Genomic DNA, 9,116 nt, shown 5'->3' on the forward strand with positions numbered 1-9,116 from the left:
GTATATTATGTTTTTTTATTTTATCCTGGCAAACTAGGGAGAAGGGGGCTCTGACAAGTGCATACCAGCTCAGAGAGATGAGCACTCCACCAACTTGGCCACGTCTCAATGCCCACCATAATATATAATGTAACTTATAACTTTTTTACAATTATAAATGTGCTACCCCCTAATATTCCAAGCATGGGTTGATCAGGTTCACACTTAGAAATTAGGAGCTATCAAGTCGTCTGACAAGTACATATACGAGATCGATTTGTTGCGTAAGAGAGGGGGAATTTTATTTTTATTTTTTTATTTTTTTCTGAAGTATGACGTGGCCAGGTTTCAAGGACTCCTCCGTATTATTGCTTGGTGTTGCCTATCATTACTCATTTATAAAAACTGTTACCAAGCACCTTCAATGTCATATTGTGATTGATGGGTATACTAACGACTTGATATGTCCGACGCACACAAATTCTACTTGTGAATGAGAGAGAAAAGTTTAGAGAGATGAAAATTTTAAAATTACATAAACACCCACTGTTTTAATGAGTTGGCAAATTCTAGTGGGGTGGACCGGGTGGTGGTGTCCAAATTTTTGTGGGGACAAGCTTTAACCCCTAATAAATAACAGAGAATGTGTGTATTTATAATTGGACAATGCTTGGGTCCTCCATATGATGTGGTCTAATGTCATTGGAACATGTGTCTAAAAAATTTAAAAAAAAAATTAAAGATGGGCATTACTCATTTTTTATTGGTTAAACCGTTTTTTCTTTCCTTTTTTTTTTTTCCTTTCCTTCTGCAACACGATCTGGCAAATCTGTTGTCTTCCTCTCTCTTCACGACAAGGCAAATCTCTCTCCATCCCCATATCGAACCTCCATCCGAAACCCTAGTACTCTTCCTCGCCGCCACCACATTCCTCTACTACTTGTGGATGCCTCCAATCCAAAACCCTAAGTGTGAGTCTAAGTATACAGTCACCAATAAGTGTAAAATCTTTATAATTTCACACGAAATACTATAATAGAAACCTGTATTTATATATATATATTTACTTTTAAAAACCTAAAAGTTTTAGTCAAGAACTCGGTGTGTATCCAATGTATAATTTGTTTATTTATTGCTGGTTAACAGGTCTTTAACTAAGGAGATATTCGGATACGCAAGTGCGGACTATAGTTTACCAACTCTAGTGTTGAGCAAATCATACACAAGCTTTTAGCTTCATTCTTACTATAATTTTCAGGTTATGCTCCATTCCTTTACTGTTATCATTGCTATCATCTAAATTTCTTTATCTTTATTTTCATCACTTTCAATTCAATTACTTATGGAATCTTATCAATTCGTAGGGATGTATGCCTAGCAATCCAATATTACATATAGACAATCATAAATACAAAAATTAATAGAATTCATGCAAAACATGATAATGGCAAAAAAAAAAAAAAAAAAAATGAATAATTACTTCTTCTATGACTTCTATATAATTTTGATATTTTTTTTCTCTTTACTAAAAAGTTAATGATTATTTTGTTTTGGAGCTGAAAATAATTACTTATTTATGGAGCAAGTTTGGACAATGAATGATTATTTATTTACTTTTTTCTACAAAGCTTAGTTTTTGTTTTTTTCTCTTGATTTAGTTAATAGTTCTCTGTACATTTAAAGAATTGTTTAGAAAATTTTCCTACCATACAAATTATTTTGATTATTTAATTATATTGCATATTAATGGAGGAGATGGACTATGTAAGCTTAAGTAGTAAGCCATCTGATAGTTCTGAAGTTGATATGGAAGTTGATGATGATTGACATTGTCCTTCTCCTACTAATGAATGTTTCTCAAAAAAAAAGAAAATCAATAATAATAAAAAAAGAAGAAAATGAACCCGAACTTGAAATGGAGTTTAGTTCCGATGAGGGAGCACATAAGTTCTACCTCAACTATGGTGGCAAACTTGGCTTCAATGTAAGGAGAAATCATCAAACAAAAAATACAAAGGGGCTCATCACGAAGGTTACCTTTTGTTGTTCAAGAGAAGGTAAAAGAAGAGACAACAAGAGCAAAACTCCTTTGTACCATCAACCTGTTATAAGGGTTGGTTGTATGGCTCATATGAAACGTTAAATTCAAAACAATGGCAAATTCAAAATTGTGTCATTGAACAAAAGCCATAATCATGACTTAATTAATCGAAGTATTTCTAAAGCTCAAAAAGCACATGCTAAAGATACAGATAAGCCAGGATTATCAATAAAAGCTATAATGGAGTTGATGAGCAGAGAAGTTGGGGGGAGAGAGCATCTTGGTTTTTAAATAAGGATTATCGGAATTACATACATAGAAAGCGAAAAATGGCAATGGAAAGAGGAGATGCTAGACCTATATTACAATATTTTCACAATATGCAGCTAAAAGATTCATCATATTTTTCTTCAATACAGCTTGATAAGGATGATATGATCACTAATATTTTTTTGGCCGATGCATCAATTATTGACTATGACCTCTTTGGAGATGTGTGCTTTGACAGAAGGTATCGGACAAATGAATATGGTTGACCTTTTGCACCATTTATTTGGGTGGGAGGGGGGGTGTTTGTGTATGGTGCAGCTTTACTTTATGATGAAACCACTGAATCGTTTAGGTAGTTGTATGAAGTTCACTTTTATCGGGATTTTATGTGTGCATGCATTGAAAGTGCTGGACAAGAAGAATATTAAAAGAATTCCATCCTAACATATCATGAAACGATGGACAAGAGATACAAAAGCAAGGACTATCACTAACTATCATGAAATTGAAGCGAATGAACGTCCTAAGGTGTCTGTGGGAAAACGTTATAGTCATTTGTGTCGTAATTTTCGTGAAATTTCATCTTTAGCATCGAAACATGAGATGTTATTTGCATATGCAAATGAGCGTGCTATCGTGTTACATGATGAGTTGGAGGAGACGAAGAAAAAACTTTACTTGAACAATTTAAGTGATTACAAAAGTTTACTTAGTCGAAATGAGGAAGTTGAAACGATAGCTCCACCAAATAATTGTGTGCCAATAGAAATTTGTGTGGTTAAAAGAAAAGCACAATTGGACGTCCACGTAGTCGATTGATAGGCGCACTTGAAAGACGAAGGAAAAAATCAAATGCCAAAACTGCCAAAGTTTCGACAAGACAACAAAAGGCCACAAAGGTATGTTTTGAAACTTTATAAATTGATTAAAGTGTGATTAATGCTGTACTTGTTTTTTTCTTTACAATAAATACTATAGGAGCTTATTTCCACTAGTTGTAACACACAAGAGCAACAAGTTAAGGATGTAGTTCAAACATTTGATTTTTTTACTCAGGTAATTCATTCTTATTTGTAATATTTTTTTTTTGGCTAAAGTTTTATGCTGGTACTACTAAGGCTAGAATCATATCGATTATATATTTAATGCATACCTACACTTGTTGTGTTGGGTTTGTTGACATGAATTAGGGAATATGGACTATGTTGCATAGCTCTCGTATTCACATGCAGTTAGTTTCTAATGCATATGATTCGATTGATTAGCATGTTTTAGTAGATGGAATAATGGTTTATTTTAAAACTTTGTCACATTTTAAATTTTTTATTTTTTTTATTTTATGAACTTTTAATTATTGTCTAATTAATATCTAATTTATATTTGACAGGAATCTCATATTGGACTTGGAACAAAAATTCCTTCTGTAGCTCATTCAATGACAAACTATTCTCATGAAAATTTGTGGATGGCAATAGAGTCAATATGATGAGTAGGGCTTCAAAGAGTGTAATAACAAATGCACCCAATAGGTGCCCATGATTACAAGGGCGGATCCAGGATTTCTCAATGGGGTGGGCTAAATCAAAATATATCTAAGTATAAAGTTACAAACATATATATATGTATGTATGTATGTATGTATATATGTATGATATATGTAGTATCATATTATATTAGTAAAGTAAGTTATAAATAAAGAATATTAATTATTGTCTCTGTCTGTAACTTTGAGTGCATTAGAGCTTTTCATTTCATTGTTGTACACTTCCTAGATCCAATGCATGAAACAAGCCAAAAGCTCATAACCCTATCGTTGGTTCACAGTTGTACACTTTTGTGCCCCCAACCATATATCTTTCTCTCTACAAGTCCATATCTATAGAAGTCTCCCATGCCAATATTAGTCAAGACGCTCAGAGAGCTTATTTTGTCCTAAGTTGGGAAATTCTTATTGTTGAACTCTTTCTTCTTCGTTGTTTTAATTTCAACATTTCAGAAGCTCTGTCAATGCTCAAACTAATAAAGTTAAATTAAAATTGCAGTCTTCTTTTTCTTTTTCATAGATAAAATTAGGGTTTAAAGAGATGAAAAAGAAGAGAGCCCAAGTAGATGAATCATATTACACACCATTGTTTCAGAATTTCGGGAACTGAAAAATTCTGTGTGAAGTGACCAAAGATTCTTGTAACTAAAAGAATTAGACACTATGCTCAATAGTATGTCTTCAACTCTAAATTTCCTTCAATTCTAAGTGCTTTGACTTAATTTGAGTGCATCAACATATTATAACATATTATCAACATATTATCAACATATTATCAACATCATCAGTCGTCATCACTAGAGTCAACGTTGACATCAACATCCTCATAACGTTGACATTAACATCCTCATCTAGAATCGTCATCTAGAATCTCATAATCCTCTTGCATAGATATACATTTGATTAAGATAAACAGAAAAGAAACTTCCTATCATAATTGGTCATTTTAAAACTAACATCACTGCTACAACGGTAAGGGGATTTATATAATTCAATTAGTTAGGCAAAAGGAGCATACGTATTTTTTTTTCCCCTACTCCACTCATTCCCATCAACTCTCTTCTTTTAGAAAAGAGACCTGTATTATTAGGACAAAAGATGAAAAGTTTTAAAAGCGTTAATAAACTTGTAAAACATATATTCTGAAATTGAAAACTAAACTTCCAAGTCTTTAATTCCCATTAATAAATTGTTCGAGCATCACATCATAACAATATTATATATATGTATGTAGAAACAAAAACAAGAACAAAAAATCAGTATGTAAAATATGAATAAATAAACGTAACCAATAGCTAAAAATGCCAATTAAAATTTTAGAAAAAGTTAAGAGTTTGTTACTTGATGACTGAGGAGGCATGTTTCTTAATCCTTGTTCTTGCTAAATGTTAAGGCCCGATGCTAATCCTAAAAATAAGAAAACACTCAAGTTGTGAGGAAGTGGTTTCACAATCTCATTCATAACAATTAAAACACCACCATCTAAGTATTATATGTATCACGCATCGACCCAACCCAATTATGTTTTCAGTTAACATGTTGGACACCTATCCATGGAAAGAGGTGTGATTATAGATAGGTGTGATTAGCACATATTATGCTCAGCTCGTGTTAAATTAATCCAATAACAAAGTACAATGCATCAGTTTAGGAATAATCTTGAAAATTAACAAATCAATATCCTGATATTCTGCATTCTAACAACAAAAGAAAATCAAAAACCAAAATTTGAAAATAAAAATATGACAGAAAGATTGAATATATCCTTCGTGCATTACACATATTGTATTTCTATGTGAAACAAAACATCCAAGATTTCTCAATGGGGTGGGCTAAATCAAAATAGATCAACCAAAATCAACTGTTGTTTAATTCAATTTTAGTTAACTAATAATGTTTCTTTAGACAATTGACTGATTAAGGTATAGAAAATCCTATTTGGGTAATTAATAAAAAAAAAAATTACCAATTTATTTCTGAACAATTCACCACTCAGTACCCTATCTCTTCTTTTGACCAATTTACTAATCCTATTTGAGAATCTACTAGTGGAAGCACAGTGTGAGGTAGTTCATGGCAAGCCCCTTCCAACACTATGGAATTCGCTCAAAAGCATGCTTTTTGTAAGTATTTTAATTTTCAAGAAGCAACTTTAGAGCTTTACCCTATATTAAGTACTTTTGCTTGTCAAAGTTCTTGTTATGATTTTTTTTTTTTTTTTTTTTTTAGTTCTGAAAAGATTTCCGTCTTCACAAAGCTTGGCATGTTGATAAAAATTGTTTCAGATTCAATCTCTGCAGATTTGTAATCCAATTCAGATTCTTTTTTTTTCTTTTTTCATGCCCAGATTCAAAATTTCCTGTAGGCATAATTGACAAAAAAATAATAATAAATTTAAAAAAAAAAAAAAAACAGAAATAGAAGTTATAGAAATAAAAAAGAATATTTGTTTTGCTGAAATAAAATGTAGATTAGGGTGATTACCTCAAAATGCAATGCAAATTTTGTTACTTTATATTGTAAAAAAATATAAAAAATTTATTTACAAAAGATCATAAAAAATTTCACCAAATAGGATTTAGTTTGCAAAACAAGAATTATAGACTTGATTAGTTGATTTAGAAAAAAAAAATTTAAAACAAAACCCATACATACAAGTTAGCAGTTGCATAGAGAGAGGGGGGCAAGCTTGAAAGTTGACATCTAGCGGCTAAAGCTTGCGAACGGCGAACCCGAACTGGAACAGCGGGCGATGGAAACTGAAAGATATGGGTTTTGATTTTTTGAACAATCTGAAATGATATGCCGATATGGGTTTTGAACTTTTAAGTCTTGCAGACAGATAGATAAACTGAAATATATGGGTTTTGAACTTCTGATTCTTGTAGATTTTGTAGTTTGCAGTTGCAGAGAGAGAGACAGAGGGCAAGTTCAAAGTCGAGAATGAGAGAATAGAGATGGAGGCGATTGGGGAGGCTGAAATGATTTGCCCTAAAAATATTTTGTTTTTCGGTTACCCATCATCCATGGGCCTAAAAATTTTGAGGCCTTAGGCGATCCCCTTTGTCACCTTAGGTCAGGGCCCGCCTTGAGCTTATCTGGCTTGGGCCTTTATTTTAGAATTGTGATTAAGCTAACTTGGGCTTGATTGGGATAGGTTAATTTTATTAATAAAATCTTTTTTTTTAGTTGGACTAAAATTAGTGTAGTAAAAAAAAAAAAAAAAAAAATTTGTACACTCAAGCCGACCTTACATCCGCCCCTTACATAATTATATTCTTGGGTACTACAGTCTATACTTAGGGTTTTGGAATGGAGGCAATCACAAGTTAGGGAGAGGAGGTGGTGGAGGTAAGCCTTGGAGGAAGAAGACTAGCATTTCGACAGAGGTATGATATGTAGATTTGCATTGCTACGAGATCAAAAAAAAAAGAAAAAGAGAGAGAATTGTTTTGCTATGGAGAGAGAAAGGAAGATAGAGTGGACTCCCGCCCATAGCTGAACCTTAAGAAGAAAAAAAAAACAAACGGTTTAACCAGTAAAAAATTGAGTAATGCCCCTCTTTAATTTTAATTTTATTTTTTAGATGCTTGTTTTAATGATATTGGACCACATCATATGGAGAATGAACTTTATCCACTTAGATACAGATGGAGGATCCAAATTTTGTCCATTCCAAAATACCAAAAATATTAGAAAACTATCAAACCCAGCTGAAGTCGTGGTTTCTGTGCTTGGAAAAAGCGTTGTGCATGAGATCCAGGTTTTTTTTACTCTTTCCAAAAAGTTTAAGCAAACACAATGCCTTGTTTGGCCTAAAGCGAGATCGGGTCTGCGTGGAGCGTGTCAGAATCATATTCAATCCAATATTCTACTAAGCTAATTTTGAGACCGAATTGTATAAAGTCAAATAATATTTCTGGTGTTACTTTGCCACTAGGGTTGTAGACGTGTTCCTATCTGAAAGATTATGCGGCCTTATCAACGAAGGCAAGTGTTCAACGAGTTGGCCTTTTTGATATTTTCAAATTTATGTAGAGAAAATAAAAAAATAAAAATATTTTTAACAGTTTGAGCAGGGTAATTCTATCCTAAGTCACATAAATTTGAGCCAGAACATATACAAAATGACATATATTAAAGAAGATTGTATGAGTTAAATCAGGTAAACAGATGCAAATTGATATTGTGTATGGAAATTCAATTTAAGCTTCAATTATGAAGGCGGCCGGCCCATTGAATCATGGTGGCTCATTTGAGGTATTGTTTTGACCACGTGGTGGAAATTCAATTTAATCTGTCCGGTTTACTTTTGTAAAGAGATAAGATGGGTGCAAAGCGACGGTCACTTCGAGAGAAAATCTGTCGCCAGACCAAAAGGGAGAGAATTCTATCGTTGTAGTAATCTCTCCAGCAGATTGAATTCTAAATTTTGGCTGCAACTTGAAATGAAATGACCCTTTTTTTTTTTTTTTTGTTGTTGAAATGAAATGAAATGAAATTAGTTTGTCTGATAAGTTTATTCATAGAATCATATTTATGTCTAATTGGGATTTGTATGAAGTGGTGAGTGTGTTTTTCTTTCTTTTTTTATTATTATTGTTATTATTTCACAAGACACTATTAATTAGTGAATCGGTGAGTGTTTTTCCTTTTTTCTTTCTTATTTATTTATTTATTTATTTATTATTATTATTATTATTTTCACAAGATACGATTAATTAGTGAATCCTGATAGATATATATATATATATATATATATATATATATATATATTGAGTGGAAGTATGTGTAAACTAAAACAATTGTAAAGGGTAAAATATATGTATAAGAATAATTTTGTATTATTATTATTATTATTATTATTATTATTATTATTATTAAAAATATATATTGTTTATTGAAATAAATAACATTATACAAGTTTAAAATAAATTATAAAAAATTAAATGTAAAAATAAGTTTTTACATAAAATTCTTAGTTTAGGATTTTATTGATGTATTTTGATATAAAATTGTTGTTATGTATTTATTGAAATAAATTATATATTTCCTTCTCTAATTAAATTTTTTTTTTTGAATTTCAATATTTCTTACAATTATATTATTAGTATTAGTATTTAATTTGAGAAAGAAATATATAATAGTAAGGAAATACTATATATCTTCTAATTAGATTTTCTTTTATTAAATTCAATAAATAATTTTTTAATATTATATATTTCCTTATAATTAGATTTATCAGTTTTTATTGAATTTCAGTAATTAAGTTTTAAATATTAC

Source organism: Cornus florida, unplaced genomic scaffold (assembly GCF_030987335.1).
Source record: "Cornus florida cultivar Cherokee Brave unplaced genomic scaffold, ASM3098733v1 CherokeeBrave_3.0.0_Hap2_Chr01, whole genome shotgun sequence".
Lineage (NCBI taxonomy): Eukaryota > Viridiplantae > Streptophyta > Magnoliopsida > Cornales > Cornaceae > Cornus > Cornus florida.